This window comes from Oncorhynchus gorbuscha, linkage group LG09, assembly GCF_021184085.1.
Source record: "Oncorhynchus gorbuscha isolate QuinsamMale2020 ecotype Even-year linkage group LG09, OgorEven_v1.0, whole genome shotgun sequence".
NCBI classification, from domain to species: Eukaryota; Metazoa; Chordata; class Actinopteri; order Salmoniformes; family Salmonidae; genus Oncorhynchus; species Oncorhynchus gorbuscha.
The window spans coordinates 65,403,116-65,424,475 of record NC_060181.1 but is presented as its reverse complement, the minus strand read 5'-3'; positions in this window follow the sequence as shown (position 1 = coordinate 65,424,475).

Here is a 21,360-nt window from a genome sequence, read left to right as displayed (position 1 = left end):
CCATCTCTCTCATCGTCCCGGTGTCTCTCTCTCTCTCTTCCTCTTTCACTCCATCTCTCTCCTCGTCCCTGTCTCTCTCTCTCTCTCTTCCTATTTCACTCCATCTCTCTCCTCGTCCCTGTCTGTCTCTCTCGCTCTTCCTCTTTCACTCCATCTCTCTCCTCGTCCCTGTCTCTCTCTCTCTCTTCCTCTTTGACTCCATCTCTCTCATCGTCCCGGTCTGTCTCTCTCTCTCTTCCTCTTTCACTCCATCTCTCTCATCGTCCGTGTCTCTTTCTCTCTCTTCCTCTTTCACTCCATCTCTCTCATCGTCCCTGTCTCTTTCTCTCTCTTCCTCTTTCACTCCATCTCTCCTCGTCCCTGTCTGTCTCTCTCGCTCTTCCTCTTTCACTCCATCTCTCTCCTCATCCCTGTCTCTCTCTCTCTTCCTCTTTCACTCCATCTCTCTCCTCGTCCCTGTCTCTCTCTCTCTTCCTCTTTCACTCCATCTCTCTCATCGTCCCGGTCTGTCTCTCTCTCTCTCTTCCTCTTTCACTCCATCTCTCTCATCGTCCCTGTCTCTTTCTCTCTCTTCCTCTTTCACTCCATCTCTCTCCTCATCCCTGTCTGTCTCTCTCGCTCTTCCTCTTTCACTCCATCTCTCTCCTCGTCCCTGTCTCTCTCTCTCTCTTCCTCTTTCACTCCATCTCTCTCCTCGTCCCTGTCTCTCTCTCTCTTCCTCTTTGACTCCATCTCTCTCATCGTCCCGGTCTGTCTCTCTCTCTCTTCCTCTTTCACTCCATCTCTCTCATCGTCCCTGTCTCTTTCTCTCTCTTCCTCTTTCACTCCATCTCTCTCCTCGTCCCTGTCTGTCTCTCTCTGGATCTCTCTCTTTCACTCCATCTCTCTCCTCGTCCCTGTGTCTCTCGCTCTTCCTCTTTCACTCCATCTCTCTCCTCGTCCCGGTCTCTCTCGCTCTTCCTCTTTCACTCCATCTCTCTCCTCATCCCGGTCTCTCTCGCTCTTCCTCTTTCACTCCATCTCTCTCCTCATCCCGGTCTGTCTCTCTCTCTCTTCCTCTTTCACTCCATCTCTCTCCTCGTCCCGGTCTCTCTCTCTCTTCCTCTTTCACTCCATCTCTCTCATCGTCCCTGTCTCTTTCTCTCTCTTCCTCTTTCACTCCATCTCTCTCCTCATCCCGGTCTGTCTCTCTCTCTCTTCCTCTTTCACTCCATCTCTCTCCTCGTCCCGTTCCGTCGCCCTGTGAAACTGTCTCTTTGATAATTAGTAAGTTGCTGGGTCCCCTCCTGAATTGTTCATGTCAGTGTACCCCAAAAATAACAACTTCTGTGTGATTGCAATTAGGCCCCGTGCCACTTCACTGACTAACGACTCCTTGAATCATTAGCAAGGAGATGAGAGATGACATTTTCTGGCCTTTTATTACTAATTCTGAATGTGTCTTTCATCTTTATGATGCCTCTGACTGTAGTGTGTTTTGACTGTTGAATACATGTTGTTTCTCACCATTGGCCAGTTACGGAGCGGTCGACATTTACACAATTGCTACCCAGAGGAAAATGGGGGAGAGTCATGCTTTTTCAATTTCAGTCAGGGGGGGGGGGGGGTTTAGTCATTTCTGATTTAGTCCAGGGGAGTGTCATGTAATTTGTAATCGATTAAATGTCATATTGCTCAGTGTTTGAGATTGAGTTGCTTACTATATCTCGATGTGTGCCCGGTGCTGCCCCTCATCCCTGATTCTCTGCTGTGGGTGCAATATAAAGTGTGCCTAGTGTGGTCTCAATCAAATGATCCGTAATCTATACTATAGGCTATAGACCTAGGCTATACGAAGAGCATAATCTGAGAAGCAAAAGGTTATATTGCTAAGAAAATGTACTTCCTTCCCAAGGTTTTCTGCTGCTAGGATGGTGTATATAAAACTCGGCTACACTGCATTACAGACTGCAAATCATAGGATATCCCAATCATGAGCCGTGCCCTGCCCTTGCAGAGGTAAACCCTTCTGTCCTGCATCACCAATGGCTATGCTGTGTACGGTGGCACTTCAGGAGGCAAGTCAAAAGTTCCTTCCAAAAATATATTTTAATTTGTCCGAAGAATTATATATCTGTGCATGTGGACTAAGCCTACTCATATCCTGTTCAGTTTGAGAAGGACAGTGCGAAGATGACAAGGGGAACCGGAGGTAAACTTGCAACTGCTATAATTGATATTAATGAACACAATATGTTTCGTTGCCCATAATAAAGCTACTTATTTGAGTTATTGACATCACAATAAGGCATACTTGAGTAATTTACATAACTTACATTACTATGAGGCGGCAGCTGTGAAGATGGACAGCACATGGGTGCTGAAAGTAGGCTAATTCACGAAGGCCTTGTTCATTTAAACAGTATTTTAATTTGACAACAAGAGGGATTTGTGTTGGAGCCTATTCCTCCCTATTCAGGAAATAAGGAGGAGGCCTACCTGTTTGACAGAGGAAATTATAGTCTGCTGTCCATGGATTTGGTCAGCCATTTCCTTCAGTCACCATGCACTCCCTGAATATCTCAGTGTCAGTAGAAGACTTGGTGTGTTAAGTTAAAACCAGGGGATACAGTGCATTTGGGAAGTAATCCGACCCCTTGACTTTTTCCCCATTTTGTTACGTTACAGCCTTATTCTAAAATGAAATTATGAAATTGTTTTTTATCCTCATCAATCTACACACAATGCCCCATAAGCGAAAACAGGTTTTGTTGTAAATGTATTAAATATAAAAATCTGAAATATATTATTTACATAAGTATTCAGACCCTTTGCTATGTGACTCGAAATTGAGCTGAGGTGCATCCTGTTTCCATTGATCATCCTTGAGATGTTTCTACAACTTGATTGGAGTCCACCTGTGGTAAATTCAATTGATTGGACATTATTTTGAAAGGCACACACCTGTCTATATCTGGTCCCACAGTTGACATTGCATGTCAGAGCAAAAACCATGCAACAAATCAGGCCTTTATGATAGAGAGCCACTTCTCAGTAAAAGACACGACAGCCTGAATGCCAAGCGTCATGTCTGGAGGAAACCTGGCACCATCCCTACGGTGAAGCAGGGTGGTGGCAGCATCATGCTGTGAGGATGTTTTTCAGTGTCAGGGACTGGGAGACTAGTCAGGAACGAGGGAAAGAAGAACGGAGCAAAGTACAGAGAAATCCTTGATGAAAACCTGCTCCAGAGCGCTCAGGTGGGGTGAAGGTTAAACTTCCAACAGTACAACTACATTTAACATTTAACATTTAAGTCATTTAGCAGACGCTCTTATCCAGAGCGACTTACAAATTGGTGCATTCACCTTATGACATCCAGTGGAACAGTCACTTTACAATAGTGCATCTAAAACTTAAGGGGGGGTGAGAGGGATTACTTATCCTATCCTAGGTATTCCTTAAAGAGGTGGGGTTTCAGGTGTCTCTGGAAGGTGGTGATTGACTCCGCTGTCCTGGCGTCGTGAGGGAGTTTGTTCCACCATTGGGGGGCCAGGGCAGCGAACAGTTTTGACTGGGCTGAGCGGGAGCTGTACTTCCTCAGTGGTAGGGAGGCGAGCAGGCCAGAGGTGGATGAACGCAGTGCCCTTGTTTGGGTGTAGGGCCTGATCAGAGCCTGGAGGTACTGAGGTGCCGTTCCCCTCACAGCTCCGTAGGCAAGCACCATGGTCTTGTAGCGGATGCGAGCTTCAACTGGAAGCCAGTGGAGAGAACGGAGGAGCGGGGTGACGTGAGAGAACTTGGGAAGGTTGAACACCAGACGGGCTGCGGCGTTCTGGATGAGTTGAAGGGGTTTAATGGCACAGGCAGGGAGCCCAGCCAACAGCGAGTTGCAGTAATCCAGACGGGAGATGACAAGTGCCTGGATTAGGACCTGCACCGCTTCCTGTGTGAGGCAGGGTCGTACTATGCGGATGTTGTAGAGCATGAACCTACAGGAACGGGCCACCGCCTTGATGTTGGTTGAGAACGACAGGGTGTTGTCCAGGATCACGTCAAGGTTCTTGGCGCACTGGGAGGAGGACACAATGGAGTTGTCAACCGTGATGGCGAGATCATGGAACGGGCAGTCCTTCCCCGGGAGGAAGAGCAGCTCCGTCTTGCCGAGGTTCAGCTTGAGGTGGTGATCCGTCATCCACACTGATATGTCTGCCAGACATGCAGAGATGCGATTCGCCACCTGGTCATCAGAAGGGGGAAAGGAGAAGATTAATTGTGTGTCGTCTGCATAGCAATGATAAGAGAGACCATGTGAGGTTATTACAGAGCCAAGTGACTTGGTGTATAGCGAGAATAGGAGAGGGCCAAGAACAGAGCCCTGGGGACACCAGTGGTGAGAGCGCGTGGTGAGGAGACAGATTCTCGCCACGCCACCTGGTAGGAGCGACCTGTCAGGTAGGACGCAATCCAAGCGTGGGCCGCGCCGGAGATGCCCAATTCGGAGAGGGTGGAGAGGAGGATCTGATGGTTCACAGTATCGAAGGCAGCCGATAGATCTAGAAGGATGAGAGCAGAGGAGAGAGAGTTAGCTTTAGCAGTGCGGAGCGCCTCCGTGATACAGAGGAGAGCAGTCTCAGTTGAATGACTAGTCTTGAAACCTGACTGATTTGGATCAAGAAGGTCATTCAGAGAGAGATAGCGGGAGAGCTGGCCAAGGACGGCACGTTCAAGAGTTTTGGAGAGAAAAGAAAGAAGGGATACTGGTCTGTAATTGTTGACATCGGAGGGATCGAGTGTAGGTTTTTTCAGAAGGGGTGCAACTCTCGCTCTCTTGAAGACGGAAGGGACGTAGCCAGCGGTCAGGGATGAGTTGATGAGCGAGGTGAGGTAAGGGAGAAGGTCTCCGGAAATGGTCTGGAGAAGAGAGGAGGGGATAGGGTCAAGCGGGCAGGTTGTTGGGCGGCCGGCCGTCACAAGACGCGAGATTTCATCTGGAGAGAGAGGGGAGAAAGAGGTCAGAGCACAGGGTAGGGCAGTGTGAGCAGAACCAGCGGTGTCGTTTGACTTAGCAAACGAGGATCGGATGTCGTCGACCAACTACCCTAAGCACACAGCCAAGACAACGCAGGAGTGGCTTCGGGTGAAGCCTCTGAATGTCCTTGAGTGGCCCAGCCAGAGCCCGGACTTGAACTTGATCGAACATCTCTGGAGAGACCTGAAAATAGCTGTGCACCGACGCTACAACAAGATTTACAATCCAACCTGACAGAGCTTGAAAGGATCTGCAGAGAAGAATGGGAGAAACTCCCGAAATATAGGTGTGCCAAGCCCAGGAAGACTCTATGCTGTAATCGCTGCCAAATGTGCTTTTACAAAGTACTGAGTAAAGGGTCTGAATACTTACGTAAATGCAATATTTTATTTGTTTGTTTTTAATACATTTGCAAACATTTCGAAAAACCTGTTTTTGCTTTGGGGTATCGTGTTTAGATTGAAAAAAACAATTTAATACAGTTTAGAATAAGGCTGTAACGTAACAAAATGTGGAAAAAGTCAAGGAGTCTGAATACTTTCTGAATGCACTGTATGTGTATCGCTGTTGCTAGAACAACAAGATCAGTGTTACACTGCTACATAGTGTGTTTATACAGTAGCATATATGCTCATTTTAGATCCAACATGCTTGGGCCACCTGGCATAAGAGAAGTCAGCCTTGGATCTGCCATACTGTACCGGTCCTGATAAGTCCAACTGGAGTTACTATAGATAGCAAACTGGACGTCTGATAGAGAGAGCATATTGAAGCATGAACGGTCAAACACTGTCTCCCCTGAGGTGTGTATTGACACAGAATCATGCAGTTGTGATTAGAATGTGCAATATTGTGGTTTTGTATTGTGGTAGTGTGGACATGGGCAGGGTTGGGGAGTAATGGACTACATAAGAATGACAAAAAACTGTCAATGTAATTACCTGCAAAAATATTTTTACTCAGATTACAGATAATTTTGAAAACCTAGATGATTAGGCCTGCTTCTAGGATTACTTTTAAATTCATTAAGGATGTTTGTGTTGTAGTTTTTTTTACACCTTTCTGAACAAAGTCACACATTTTAGTTTGTTACGCCTGAGCAAGTCTAACCACATGTCAGAGACCACTATGATGACCAAGACATGAAATGCCTTTGATGTATCACGGGAAAAGAGCATGAATAGGCCACAAATATAAAGTATTAGTGGCATGTTATGTTATGTTATGTTATGTTATGTTATGTTATGTTATGTTATGTTATGTTATGTTATGTTATGTTATGTTATGTTATGTTATGTTATGTTATGTTATGTTATGTTATGTTATGTTATGTTATGTTATGTTATGTTATGTTATGTTATGTTATGTTATGTTATGTTATGTTATGTTATGTTATGTTATGTTATGTTATGGATGGATGGATGGATGGATGGATGGATGGATGGATGGATGGATGGATGGATGGATGGATGGATGGATGGATGTATGTATGTATGTATGTATGGATGTATGTATGTATGTATGTATGTATGTATGTATGTATGTATGTATGTATGTATGTATGTATGTATGTATGTATGTATGTATGTATGTTATGTATGTATGTATGTATGTTAACCATCAGAAGAGTGTTTTAGATATTCCCTTTCCCGTATTGGAATCTGAGTGACTGCTAACTCCTCTGTCGCTGTTATCAATAGCAATTTGACTTGTGAGTTCTCTAACCTTCTTACTGATTGTGGCTGGACTGACTGTGATGGCATTGGTACTAGTACTCAAGGGGACCAGTTATCCTACCGATTTATTCAGAAATGATTCTGAAACTGAGACAAGGATATCTGTCTGCGATATCACACAGTGTTACACCAGTGGGAATCATCGGGTCAGTTGCGGGACTGACTCCTCTTTTATTCCTGAGATGGCCGCAGTGCTTCCGGAAGTGTCCGAAGGACAAGAGAAGTTCATCTCAGCTACAGTATTGCATGACTCCAAGGAGGAGGGAAGTTGCTCATTCACAGAGATTGCTGGCTCAAAATCATGAAAATAATGGTCAATCCAATCAGCTGAGATTGGCTGGATATCAGAAGAGTTAACCACTTGTTACAAATGTGAGTTGACATTGGGCCTCAATGGAATTTAATTTAAAAAAATATATATATATATATATATATATATATATATATATATATATATTGTTGATTTTTTACCACAAGGAGTCACTTATACCCGAGGGCTGAAACCAAATGGGATTCCCACGAAGGCAGGACTTCCGTCAATACTGGTACTTCCGTCAGTACTGTGGGCGTTGGCCTCAATGAGCTTGCAAAAGCTAATTCAATTGATTAATCAATGTTAATGATTAGTCATCCCTGTATAGGCTTTCTGGGAATTTAAACTTTAATTAACCTGAAAGCGTTACTGTATCTAGGTTCATGTGAAAAAGTTTCTTCTTTGGGCTTGGGGCAGTATTTTGATGTCTGGATGACAAGCGTGTCCAAAGGAAACTGCCTGTTACTCAGGCCCAGAAGCCAGGATATCCTGTTAGTGATCCCTTTAGCGGGATTGATTTGACAACATCCAGTGAAATTGCAGAGGACCAAATCCAAACTACAGAAATATCAATATTCAAGATTCATGAAAATATAAGTGTAATACATCAAAATAAAGCTTAACTTCTTATTAATCCAGCCGCAGTGTCAGTGTCAAAAAGGCTTTACATCGAAAGCAGACCATGTGATTATCTGAGGACAGTGCCCCGCATACGAACACATGAAAATAATTTTCAACCAGGCCGGTGGCGACACAAAGGTCAGAAATAACAATATAATAAATGCTTTACCTTTGAAGATCTTCTTCATTTTGCAATCCCAAATGTCTCAGTGACACAATGAATGGTCGTTTTGTTCGATAAATTCCTTCTTTATATCCCCAAAATGTCCATTTATTTGTCGCGTTTGATTCAGAAATACACCGGTTCCAACATGACCACAAAGTATCTAATAAGTTACCTAGATCCAAACATTTCAAACAACATTCCTAATCCAACCTCAGGTATCCTAAAACGTAAATAATCAATAACATTTAAGACGGGATAAACTGTCTCCAATACCGGATAAAAATAACGTGAAGCGCATTCCAGTTCACACACACCAAACAGTAGAATCCACCTGGAGTGAAAGAACAGCCATACTTCTTCATTTCTCAAAAGAAAAACATTGAACAATTTCTAAAGACTTCCACATCTAGTGGAAGCCATAGGAACTGCAACCAGGTTCCTATTAAATAGGGCTCCTCATAGAAAACCATTCAGAAATACTATGACTTCATAAACAAAATTCCTGGATGGTTTGTCCTCGGGGCCAAATCAGTTCTGTTATACTCGCAGACATTATTTTAACAGTTTTAGAAACTTTAGAGTGTTTCCTATCCAAATCTACGAATTATAGGAGTTACAGGCAGTTTACTTTGGGCATGCTTTTCATCCGGACGTGAAAATACTGCCCCCTATCCCTAAGAAGATATATTGGTAGATTTGGATAGAAAACACTCCAAAGTTTCCAAAACAATTTCCAAAACTTAAAATAATGTCAGTGAGTATAACAGAACGGATATGGCAGGCGAAAACCTGAGGAAAATCCATCCAGGAAGTGGGATTTTTTTGATGTGGGTGGTTTTCAATTGAATGCCTATTGAGTATCTAATGGGTTAGGACCCATGGGGCACCAATATGTTGTGATGTGACTATCATTAATGTGGTGACTGCTATTTATTGAATAATTACCCACTACGTTTAACCTCTTCCTTCTACCCCCTAATTTTTCAAACATTCTGTTAAAAATCGCGCAACATTTCAGCGCCCTGCTGCTCATGCCAGGAATATAGTATATGCATATGATTAGTATGTGTGGATAGAAAACACTCAGACGTTTCTAAAACTGGTTAAATCACAGCTGTGACTATAACAGAACGTGCGTTTCATCGAAAAGCGCAGGAAAATCTGATCACTGAAAATGAAAATAAATATCCTTGCGCTACTTCCAGGAATTGTTCAAAGTGAACCGAATTACATACATACTCACAAAAGTAGGGGGTAACAGGTTAATGAGCGAGCTAGGACGGACGTAACGGTAGTCAATATAACTATTTGTTTAGCACTTTTGAAATGTACCACGACAGAATTCAGAAAATGGGCCGTTCTTACAGTGTTCTCCCTGTTGCACCCCTTCTGAAAAAACCTACACTCGATCCCTCCGATGTCAACAACTACAGACCAGTATCCCTTCTTTCTTTTCTCTCCAAAACTCTTGAACGTGCCGTCCTTGGCCAGCTCTCCCATTATCTCTCTCAGAATGACCTTCTTGATCCAAATCAGTCAGGTTTCAAGACTAGTCATTCAACTGAGACTGCTCTTCTCTGTATCACGGAGGCGCTCCGCACTGCTAAAGCTAACTCTCTCTCCTCTGCTCTCATCCTTCTAGACCTATCGGCTGCCTTCGATACTGTGAACCATCAGATCCTCCTCTCCACCCTCTCCGAGTTGGGCATCTCCGGCGCGGCCCACGCTTGGATTGCGTCCTACCTGACAGGTCGCTCCTACCAGGTGGTGTGGCGAGAATCTGTCTCCTCACCACGCGCTCTCACCACTGATGTCCCCCAGGGCTCTGTTCTAGGCCCTCTCCTATTCTCGCTATACACCAAGTTACTTGGCTCCATCATAACCTCACATGGTCTCTCCTATCATTGCTATGCAGACGACACACAATTAATCTTCTCCTTTCCCCCTTCTGATGACCAGGTGGCGAATCGCATCTCTGCATGTCTGGCAGACATATCAGTGTGGATGACGGATCACCACCTCAAGCTGAACCTCGGCAAGACGGAGCTGCTCTTCCTCCCGGGGAAGGACTGCCCGTTCCATGATCTCGCCATCACGGTTGACAACTCCATTGTGTCCTCCTCCCAGAGCGCTAAGAACCTTGGCGTGATCCTGGACAACACCCTGTCGTTCTCAACTAACATCAAGGCGGTGGCCCGTTCCTGTAGGTTCATGCTCTACAACATCCGCAGAGTACGACCCTGCCTCACACAGGAAGCGGCGCAGGTCCTAATCCAGGCACTTGTCATCTCCCGTCTGGATTACTGCAACTCGCTGTTGGCTGGGCTCCCTGCCTGTGCCATTAACCCCCTTCAACTCATCCAGAACGCCGCAGCCCGTCTGGTGTTCAACCTTCCCAAGTTCTCTCACGTCACCCCGCTCCTCCGCTCTCTCCACTGGCTTCCAGTTGAAGCTCGCATCTGCTACAAGACCATGGTGCTTGCCTACGGAGCTGTGAGGGGAACGGCACCTCAGTACCTCCAGGCTCTGATCAGGCCCTACACCCAAACAAGGGCAATGCGTTCATCCACCTCTGGCCTGCTCGCCTCCCTACCACTGAGGAAGTACAGTTCCCGCTCAGCCCAGTCAAAACTGTTCGCTGCTCTGGCCCCCCAATGGTGGAACAAACTCCCTCACGACGCCAGGACAGCGGAGTCAATCACCACCTTCCGGATACACCTGAAACCCCACCTCTTTAAGGAATACCTAGGATAGGATAAAGTAATCCTTCTCACCCCCCTTAAAAGATTTAGTTGCACTATTGTAAAGTGGCTGTTCCACTGGATGTCATAAGGTGAATGCATCAATTTGTAAGTCGCTCTGGATAAGAGCGTCTGCTAAATGACTTAAATGTAATGTAAATGTACACCAAGTCAGAACCATAGGATAAATAAAGGAGGCATATAAGCAGACAATGAAAGCTCTGACTATATTCAATAATTACATTTCTCTAAAACAGGTTATAGGCTACATGTGCACCACTATGTCAGAACAGTAGGTGAAATTAAGAGGGGTAAATAGACCAAATTATTAGGGTGAGGCACATGGGCTACTAACATCTTACCACACAACTTACACTTAGTATTACTTTCTTAGCTACAGTACACATACCTTCCTGGTATATTACATTTTTTTAAGCAGCATACAGTGGTTCCTCCTTTAAAACTTGTGAGCTTACACCGCGGGACTTAGAGGTACCCAGCGTCAAGGAGTCATTGCTCCAGACGACCACAAGGAGGAGTTAGAGCACTCATTTTGCATTTGGGTCTCAAGGTATTTATATGACCAATCATATTGAGTGGTTCCAATGATGAATTTGACGTGAACCACATGTCCCTGGTGACTTTCTTCAGCAAAGGTGGCCGTCAAAACATTATGAGGGAAGCAAATATAAGTAGTTATAACGTCATAAACAAGTCACGCAAAATGTACAACTGATAGGATTATGTTAGTTAATGTAGAGACAAATGATTGTGCATATTTTGTTGTCATAAAGTTAATTTACAAAAATCTCTATTTTTTTCCCCCAGTCATATCCAATACCAGGTGTATCAAACTCCATTCTTTGAATGATGCTGTGTCTGCATGTATGTATTACAATTATACGCAGTGTTTACCACTCCTTCTCCTGGGACATCAATGATTATACAATGTAACTATGCAATAGACTAGAAACATGATTTAAGTAAAGGCTGATTTGTAATTCATACATACAGAATAAAAACAGTACATCCTGCCAGCATGCTCACAAGCATGCTAAATAACGCGAGGAACGAGATGGGAGTAACAATCCAGGCTATTTGCTCTGAGACCGGCATAATAATGTAACGAAACAAGCAGGGAGCAGGTTTCAAACCCTCAACATTCTAGCCCGGAGACCAGCACGCAATCGATGGTGCCCAAATGTATTAATTGGGGTTGGGGCCGATTGTGGCTAAAAACACTTTATCAATTTGAATCTTTAACGTGTGGAAAGGGGAAAAAGTATGATTATTAGTTTTTAGCTTATTATTAGCTTCTTCAAAATGCTTTAAATGCATTATTATCCACATTTAAAGCATATACTGTACAGTACATCTTTATTATTTCGTTGATAAAATAATGATAAAAATACTCTTTCAAAATGCTGATGTTTATTTAGTTACGGATCCATAACAAATGACTTGTTCAAATATTCCATCATATTCATAAGACATGTGTTGACAGAATATAAGCAAGTGATGTCTGCTAAATACTCAAGTTAGATTTCCCCATAAATAAATCATTCTAAATAACAAACTGGCTTTATTTACAAATTAGTGAGAATGTCTCACTCCATGTCCAAGAATGGCTTTTTTCTCGCTCACTCTAGGTTAAATGAAAACGAAATCTCCAAAATATATTACATTTTCAAACAAAGCTATTATTATTATTAATTAATTAATTAATTAATTAAGAATGATATGAAAGCCCCTTAGGATCTGTGAGAATATCTGAAAATATCGAATGGAAAATGCCCCTTAGATATTAATTTAGAGTCCTCCAATCCTCTAAATGTATTTATTGGCGGAGAGTCAGGTCATAAAAAAAAAAAAAAAATTCTGATATACTGTAGGCCTACCATAGGTGAAATGAGTCTCACTAGTGTTGAGTAATGTTCTGTTAAAAATGGTTTAGGTCATATTTATTTAAAGAGCATAGAAAAGTTAGAAGCAAAAGCCTACAATTATTTGTAGGCAAGTATGGGGACTGGTCTTGATAAATCAATGAGATTTTTATTTTCACTTTATCTCATTTTGGGTATTGGTTAGACAAGAATTTTAAAATGAGGGTGCAGAAATGTTATGCTCTTAGTGCAGTCCTTCTCAAATAGTGGGGCGCGCCCCCCTTGGGGGGCTCGGAGCGATGCCAGGGGGAGCGCGTGTGACGCCTGGGAACATGCTTTTTTCTACCGCAGGGAGTAGGATTGTTTTGCACCGAACAAGAGCACACAGCAGGAGATATGAAGAGCAGATAACAAACCCTTAAGTGACACCATGGAAAAATATTTAACAGGGATGAAAAGAAAGGAGGAGAGAGACGGAGATAATGAGACAAACGTAAGTCTCCCGAAAGCTAAGACGAAGCGTATGTAGCGCTTGGCTTCACTGTGACTACGGTGGGAGACGAGGAAAGACCGGTATGTTTACTATGTCTAAAAATGTTGGCAGCGGACAGCATGAAGCCAAATAAATGAAGGCGTCACTTAAAGACATTACACCCCAATCAAGCCGCTTTAGTTTTTTCAGCGAAAACGTGCCAAATATTGCCAACAATCGCCTCGCTTTGTGAATGCCATTTCAGTAAACCAGCGAGCACTGTTAGCATCATATAAGGTGGCATACCAAATTGCTCAGTGCAAAAAACCCCACTCCATTGCAGAGGAGCTGATACTGCCTGCAGCATTAGATATGGTCTCTGTCATGCTGGATGACGCAAGTGCCCCAAAAATAACAACTATCCCTCTGTCCAATGACACTGTCGCCAGACGTATAAATGACATTGCTAACGATCTTAAAGAACAGCTGGTAGATAAACTCAAAGACAAACGTTTTGCCTTACAGTTCGATGAAGCAACTGACAGTTTATCGCTTATGTGCGGTTTGACATGACAATCTCCTGTGTGAGGATCTACTTTTTTGTAAATATGTCAGAGACAGAGCCACAGCTGAAGAGCTATTCAAAATGCTGGACTGCTTCCTGACTGAGGATGGGCTAAAGTGGGAGAACTGCATTGGTGTTTGCAGTGATGGTGCACAGACCATGGCAGGGATGAGAAAAGGACTTCGGGCACTCATCAAGAAGGCCTCACCTAATGCTGAGTGGACACACTGTGTTATACACAGAGAGGTACTGGCATCAAGGTACCTTTCCTCTGAATTAAGTGAGGTTATGACTGACATTGTAGGTGTAGTCAATTTTATAAAGACCAGACCACTAAAAACAAGAGTCTTCTCTGCTATCTGTGAGGAGATGGGAGCTGAACATCAAGCTGTGTTGTTTCACAGTGAAGCAAGGTGACTGTCTCGAGGAAAAGTCTTGTCCCGAGTTTTTGAGCTCAGAGAGCAGATAAGAATGTTTTCAGAGCAGGAGCACAAGGGAAAGATAATCACCTCCCTCAGGTCACAGACAAGATCAGCTCTTTCACTCGAAAGCTTGCAATATGGGGCAGGCGACTTGATGAAGGAAATACTGATTCATTCGAGAACCTGCATGAATTTGTTGACACTACAGACTATGATGCCACCTCAGTGATTCCATATATTAAGGAGCATATTTCATCACTGATGGGATTCTTTAAAAAGTACTTCCCTGAAAACAGTTCCCAATATGACTGGGTGAGAGATCCTTTCAATGCACCAGCTCCAACTGGTTTCAGCTCTGCAGAGGAGGACCAGTTCATTGATATGACGTCTGACTCCACATTGAGACTGAGGTTCACATCACATCACAGACACTGAGTGAATTCTGGCTGAGTGTAGAGAGGCAGTATCCACTCTTAGGGCAGAGGGCCATGGGCATTCTTCTTCCTTTTGCAACATCTTATCTTTGTAAGACTGGCTTCTCTGCTGTTGCTGCACTGAAGAACAAGTACAGGTCCCAGCTTCTCTGCTGTTGATGCTCTGAAAACCAAGTACAGGTACCAGCTTCAAACCCCGCTTCGAAAGAGCTGTGCTCTGCAAAACATGCTCATTGTAGCCATTAATCCTGACTTCCTCATTTAGATTTTTAAAAATCTGCACAAATTGTTATATTCATTTTATATGTCAAAGTGTTTCATATATTGTGCTCCTGAGTTAATGTTGTTGATCAATTTACTTTATTATTATTTATTGATTATATTTTATTTTATTTTTCAGTATCAAATGGTTAAAAAAATTACAGTTTAAATAAAGATGTATTTATTTTTTACAATTTAGGCAAATTGATGCACTTTAAGTATTTTCTGTTACAGACTAAAAAACAATGTTAATAAAGTTATTCTTTGTTGTAAGTTGATATCTTTATTCTTTTTTGTTTTCTTTAATGTTAATAAGGAAATAATGGGTTGGGGAGAGTTGGGGGGCGCGAAATGTTTACTTCTTCCCGAGGGGGGGGGGGGGGGGGTGTAACAGAAAATAATCAGTTAAGAACAAATTCTTAATTACAAGGACAGCCTACTCCTTTCTCGTGCCCTGCGGGGATTCTTTAGCTAAAGAGCCCAGTACTATACTGCCAATCGTCACGTTGCACAGCACCATACTTTCCATTGCAGCAAATACCAGTCAAAAATTTGGACACGACTACTCATTCCAGGATTTTTCTATATTTGTACTATTTTCTACATTGTAGAATAACAGTCAAGGCATCACAACTATGAAACAACACATATGGAATCAGTTAACCTGTTGATCCTACCCCCTACTTTTTCGAACATTCTGTTAAAAATCGCGCAACATTTCAGCACCCTGCTACTCAGGCCAGGAATATTGTATATGCATATGATTAGTATGTGTGGATGGAAAACACTCAGACGTTTCTAAAACTGGTTAAATCACGGCTGTGACTATAACAGAACGTGTGTTTCATTGAAAAGCGCAGGAAAATCTGATCACTGAAAATTGGAAAATATATCAATGCGCTACTTGAATGTATTGTTGAATGGAAACCACATTACCTGGAGCCGAGATTGCAATTCCTACAGCTTCCACACGATGTCACCAGTCTTGTCAATTGCCTAGGCTTTGTTTCTTGGTCAAACGAAGAAGAGACAGCCCATTTCTTCTGGTCTCCGACCGGACATTTTGGTTGAGATTTATCCGGACATTATTTCAAGACGTAGAGCTATAGAATATACATCGCCCTGTGATCAATTTGATCGATTATTAGCGTTTACTAATACCTAGTTGCATTACAAAAGTATTTCGAAGTGTTTTGTGAAAGTTTATCGTCGACTTTTTTAATTTTAAAAAATGACATTGCGTTATAAAACGCTGTTTTTTTCCTTGATCACACAGTCTTCATAGATCGATATCTAGGCTATATATGGACCGATTTAATCGGAAAAAGACCCAATAGTGATGTTTATGGGACATCTAGGAGTGCCAACAAAGAAGATCGTCAAAGGTAATGAATGTTTTATATTTTATTTCTGCATTTTGTGTAGCGCCGACTATGCTAATTATTTTGTTTACATCCCCTGCGGGTCTTTAGGGGTGTTGCATGCTATCAGATAATAGCTTCTCATGCTTTCGCCGAAAAGCATTTTAAAAATCTGACTTGTTGGCTGGATTCACAACGAGTGTAACTTTATTAAAATCAATTCCATAAACTATGTTATTACAAAAAAGGTTTTAAATTCTCTGGTAATGCCAATACAGAATACTATCAAATGCTTCTCAAAGATGACCTCTTGTGGTTAAACTAGCAATAACTTGCAGTAACAAAAAAAACGTCTGACAATTAAATGACGTGCCACAGAACGCTGCGGCAGCACGCAAGGTGTGCCGCAGTATGACAACTTTTAAAGGAGGAACCACTGTACATTTTTGGACTTATCTTGTTATGCTGTGCTCACTTGAACAGGAAGGTGACACGGCGGTCCATCATGGGCAAATTTTGTCAACACATCAATCTCTGGCATTTTCTGGATTTATGGTGCTTTCAAAACAACTGGAGGCCGGATTTACAATTCCGAGTTGGACGACCATTCAAAACGTATTTTCCCAATCAGACCTTGTTTATTCCCGACTTCCCAGTTGTCTTGAACTCACTGAAGTCATGTTTTTGCAGTTCTGAGTTAACAGTTGTTTTGAGCAGAATGCCCTGTGGCTGCGCATTTCATGGAGGCTCGTCACAACATTAGCTCTTTGAGATACATTGGCATCACACATGTTAAGAATCCTAGGCGGGGCAGAGATACTGATAATCTATTATTGAGAGGAGAATTGTATTGGATTCACAGTTCGTGTACCATGTCTCCTAGAGGTCTGAATCAAGAGTTCGATATCAGACCATTTCTTACCTGAATATGTTACTTCACTTTGATTTGTCTTGCCTTCCAGGTTACCCACTTGGTCATTTTGTAAATATATATTATGTTCTGTAACTATTACATGCACCCATCTCATTGTTATTTCATTATTAGAGATATCCAAGAGTATCTTGTGCCCACCATGTGTCATGTCTGCAATGGTCATGTGAGGTGAAATGTGTATATTTTGGAATGTGAACACTCAGTGTGTTTGACGAGACGAAAATCCGTTTTGGATGGAAACGTTGTCAATAAAGTGGTAGATTGGGAGCTTTAACAGTGTGCGGGCCTTCTTGTTCTATACCAGTATTCTTTATTAGCCCAGCACCTATGTTTTTAAGGATGTGCATATGACCACAAACTTTTCTATAGACAATGTTGAATGTTTATCATTTTAAATTTGGAAAAGAGCTCCTTAATCCCAGATTTGGGACCAGGCAGCCACTGTCACTGATTCCTTCCAAGCCACTCGTTGAATTTGTGATTTCCAACTTGTTTTTTATGTCCAAAGGCCGATTAACACCAATACATTTTATCTATAATTTCTCCATTGTTTGTCTTCATATGACAAGGATTAAAAAGGATTTGCCAGTAGATTGTCGACTTTGATTCATGATGATGAGTGCTAGTTAAGATTTTGAAAGTATGATGTTAACATGAACAGTCCAATCAAAGCTACTGTAGATATAACGTGATTTGACTTAATTTTATCTGTGACCAATGACCTTGAGCCTTCTTGGAGGGGCTCTTCTAATGTAACTTTATGGCAGCACCAAAAAGGCTAGAATTTTCAAGGTCTCCTCTTAGACTTTGTGGTGACGTAGTGTCCCCATGAGTGACAGAACACTGAGAAAATAACTGTGCAATGCTCCGTATTTTCTGCTGGCTTGCCCCACCACCACAGAAAGCACTGAGCTAGGCTGAAACACCTGCATTTTGGAGTTGCCTTACTCAAGAAAACAATAAAAAGACCATGTTTGTATGCAGCTTTATTAGTGCAATGATATATATATATATTTTTACATTGTTTGAAAACTGATATGTGACACATATTAATGCCAAAATAACATGCAAAACAGGCAAGCCCCCCCCTCAAAAAAAGTGGGGCCTGAATGAGGGTTGCCACTGAATAGACTAGGCTGCCTATGCATGTGTGGAGAAGCATGGGGCATTTATCTTTCCAAGGGAATGTACTTCCTAAATAATTAGGCTATTTCTACATTGCCTAGAATAAATAAATACATATCGATCACCCATATTTGTCTTTGTCTGAAAAACGTCCCACTCCTAAGAGCCTATTTATGCCTGATCCGAAAATGCGGTCGAAGGCGCCTTATGGATGGTGTGATGCAACTGCAGTGCCTCTGGAGACATGCAGAGGCCAAATTGAGCTCCATGCCGCATAGCTGTGCACATCTCATATGTTGTAATGCAGAGGACTCGGTATAGCTCTACGTTGACATGATTTGTTGTTGGAAGGTGAGGGCAGGAGGTCCCTATATAAACACAGAACTCACTTCCTTGACAACTTCCTTCACAACAGCTCTGTGCTGCTCGGCAAAGCGCAATAAGTATGAATGCCCTGACTTCTGACTTCGGTAGGCTATAAAAGATAACTCAAGAGAATAAGTCTCTTCAACTCAGCTGTCTCCAAACTGTCTAGCCCATTTGCTGATATGGTGCAGTAATACCTATAGCCTAATATAATGATCCACGTGAGAATCTCTGTCAAAATTGCTACGACCAAGGCTGGCAAGTGAGCTGCGTCATCCCATGCGCTACAATAACAATGTGGGACTGCGGTTGGGTTTCTTGACCAGTTCTTGCAGGTGGGATTCGTGCAGAAAGCCTGGTACTGCTGCAGTTGGGGACGGGATGAATAAAGGAGTCCTGCACAGACCTCTACCTGGAGGTAAGGATGATAGCAGTGGTGTAGCCTAAAAGGTTGATACCCATGCCACTTATTATTAATATCTAGGCTACATAGCGCATTGATGTGAATCACACTGCTGCTCTCTCATTTAGCTATTTAGAGTTGTATGGATTGTGGTTGGTGTGGATGACTGTTCACACATGTATATGTGTATTTTAACCCAATAATGGTTGAATTGAAGAAGTTTAAGCTACCTATTATAATTGGTTTTGCGACCAAGGGTGTATTCATTACGGTAACCATGTACCGTTTAAGAACCAAATGGAAGCAAACAGAGCAAACGTTTTGTTGCGTTTAAAAAACGTTTTGCAACAGAATCGGCATAATGAGTATGCCCCAGGCCAGTGGACAACCAGGGAAAAATATGCTTTTGCAACAGCTGCAGAGTGCGGATCCCAGTCTATGGAATAAAAGTTCCTCCCTTCTAACCTCCTCTGTGGTATTGTGCTCCATACTGTCAAAACGAGTTTCATTTAAGAATACCACAAGTGGGGCTTTTATTGGTCAATCTAATTCATGCTGATTTTTTTTTAAATGTCCATAGGCCTAACGACATGTGCTCAAACACACACACTTTACATAGACTTAAACAGCTTCAAATGATCAGTGTCACCAGCAGAAACGCAAACAATAGTCTGAAATTCAGCATATGGAATACATTTCTTACATGCAAATAGCACTTTCGGGTAGTGCTCAGTGTAGGATATCCCGAGAGCAGCATTTTGCAACTAGAAGCAATCAACCCAATCAGTCCTCCATGACAACAAAATCATAAGTAGGATAATTAGTCCTTAGTTTTTATACTCAAGTAGAACTAATTTATTAATCTATATTTCCATATTTCCGAGTACTATTCTTTCAGATCAAGGGGTATTACATTAATTGAAATGACTGGTAATCTGACAGACTGTTTTTTTTTCTTATGTAAAGATATATCATCATTTTATTATTATCTGTAGTACGAAGCAATGGGTTAGAATAATCCTACAAAACCAACCCACAAAGTAAAATGCAACATCCATTTATGGCCAGCTATGTAAATTCTAACATTGATCTATTCTGCAATAGATGTCGTTCAATAATTGTTCAGTAATATTCATTTTTGTCTGCTTCTAATGCCTCTTATTAAGCAGATTTACGTTTTTTGGGGGGATGAGTCTTGTCCTTGAGGGAGAACTGATGATTTACGCTAGATGGGCCAACTGCAAAGTCAAAATTGAAAACAAACTAAATATTTTTGGTCTTAATTTAAGGTTAGGTTTAAAATCAGATTTTATGACTTTGTGACTGTGCCAGCAACTAACCTGTGCCTCTTAAGGGGAAGGTAATCTGATTACGTTACTGAGTTTGAGTAATCCAAACGTTACTGATTACAATTTGACAGATAACTAATAACTGTAATGGATTACATTTAGAAAGTAACCAACCCAACCCTGGACATAGCCTACCACCATATGTTCCATTGCTCACCTATCCTTTCTTAATGATTTCATAACCGGTTCAGTGTTAGCGATCTAACGACAGTAGCTGGTGTGTGGCATTATGATATTATGACTTTGTCCTTCTGGCTAACACAACAAGGGAGACCTGACAAGTTCATGAAACTCTAAGGGAGATATGAAGAAAGAGACAAGGGAGAGGAGGGAGAGAGGGAGGGAAAAGAGAGGAGGGAGAGAAGGGGAGAGGGAGAAGAGAGCAAGAGAACAGAGAGATGGAGAGGAAAGAGGAAGAGATGGAGGTTTGCCCTGGTTGCAGAACTACTGTGGGGAAACAGGAACACGCCACAAGCAGGGAAAATAAAGCACACTGAAATCCCACAGTCCTGTCAGCTCTGTACCAGCTCTGTCATGAGACACTGCACTGTTTAACATTCTGTAAATGTAATTGCATTTACACTACTAACCTCAATCCCAACCCACAGGACTTCCCATAGTCCTTTCCTCAAGCTTTCTTTGTTTTATTGATCAGTTGTAAATTACATAATATATGCATGAGAATCTGCCATGTTTAATTCAGCTAAGGTTCCTCATTTCTACCAGCGTGTCACATGTGCAACCAGAGGACAAAAAAAACTCTAGGCCATTTTTACTCCAGACACAGAGACGCATACAAAGCTCTCCCTCGCCCTCCATTTAGTAAATCCTGCTTACAAACAAAACTAAAGCAGAAAGTACCAGTGACTTGCTCAATACAGAAGTTGTCAGATGATGTGGATGCTACTCTACAGGACTGTTTTGCTAGCACAGACTGGAATATGTTCCGGGATTCATCCAATGGCATTGAGGAGTATGCCACCTCAGTCACCTGCTTCATCAAGAAGTGCATCGATGACGTCACCCCACAGTGACCGTGTGTACAAATCTCAACCAGAAGCCATGAATTACAGGTAATACCCACACCGAGCTAAAGGCTACAGCTGCCACTTTCAAGGAGTGGGACACTAATCCGGATGCTTATAAGAGATCCCGCTATGCCCTCAGACATCATCAAACAGGCGAAGCCTCAATACA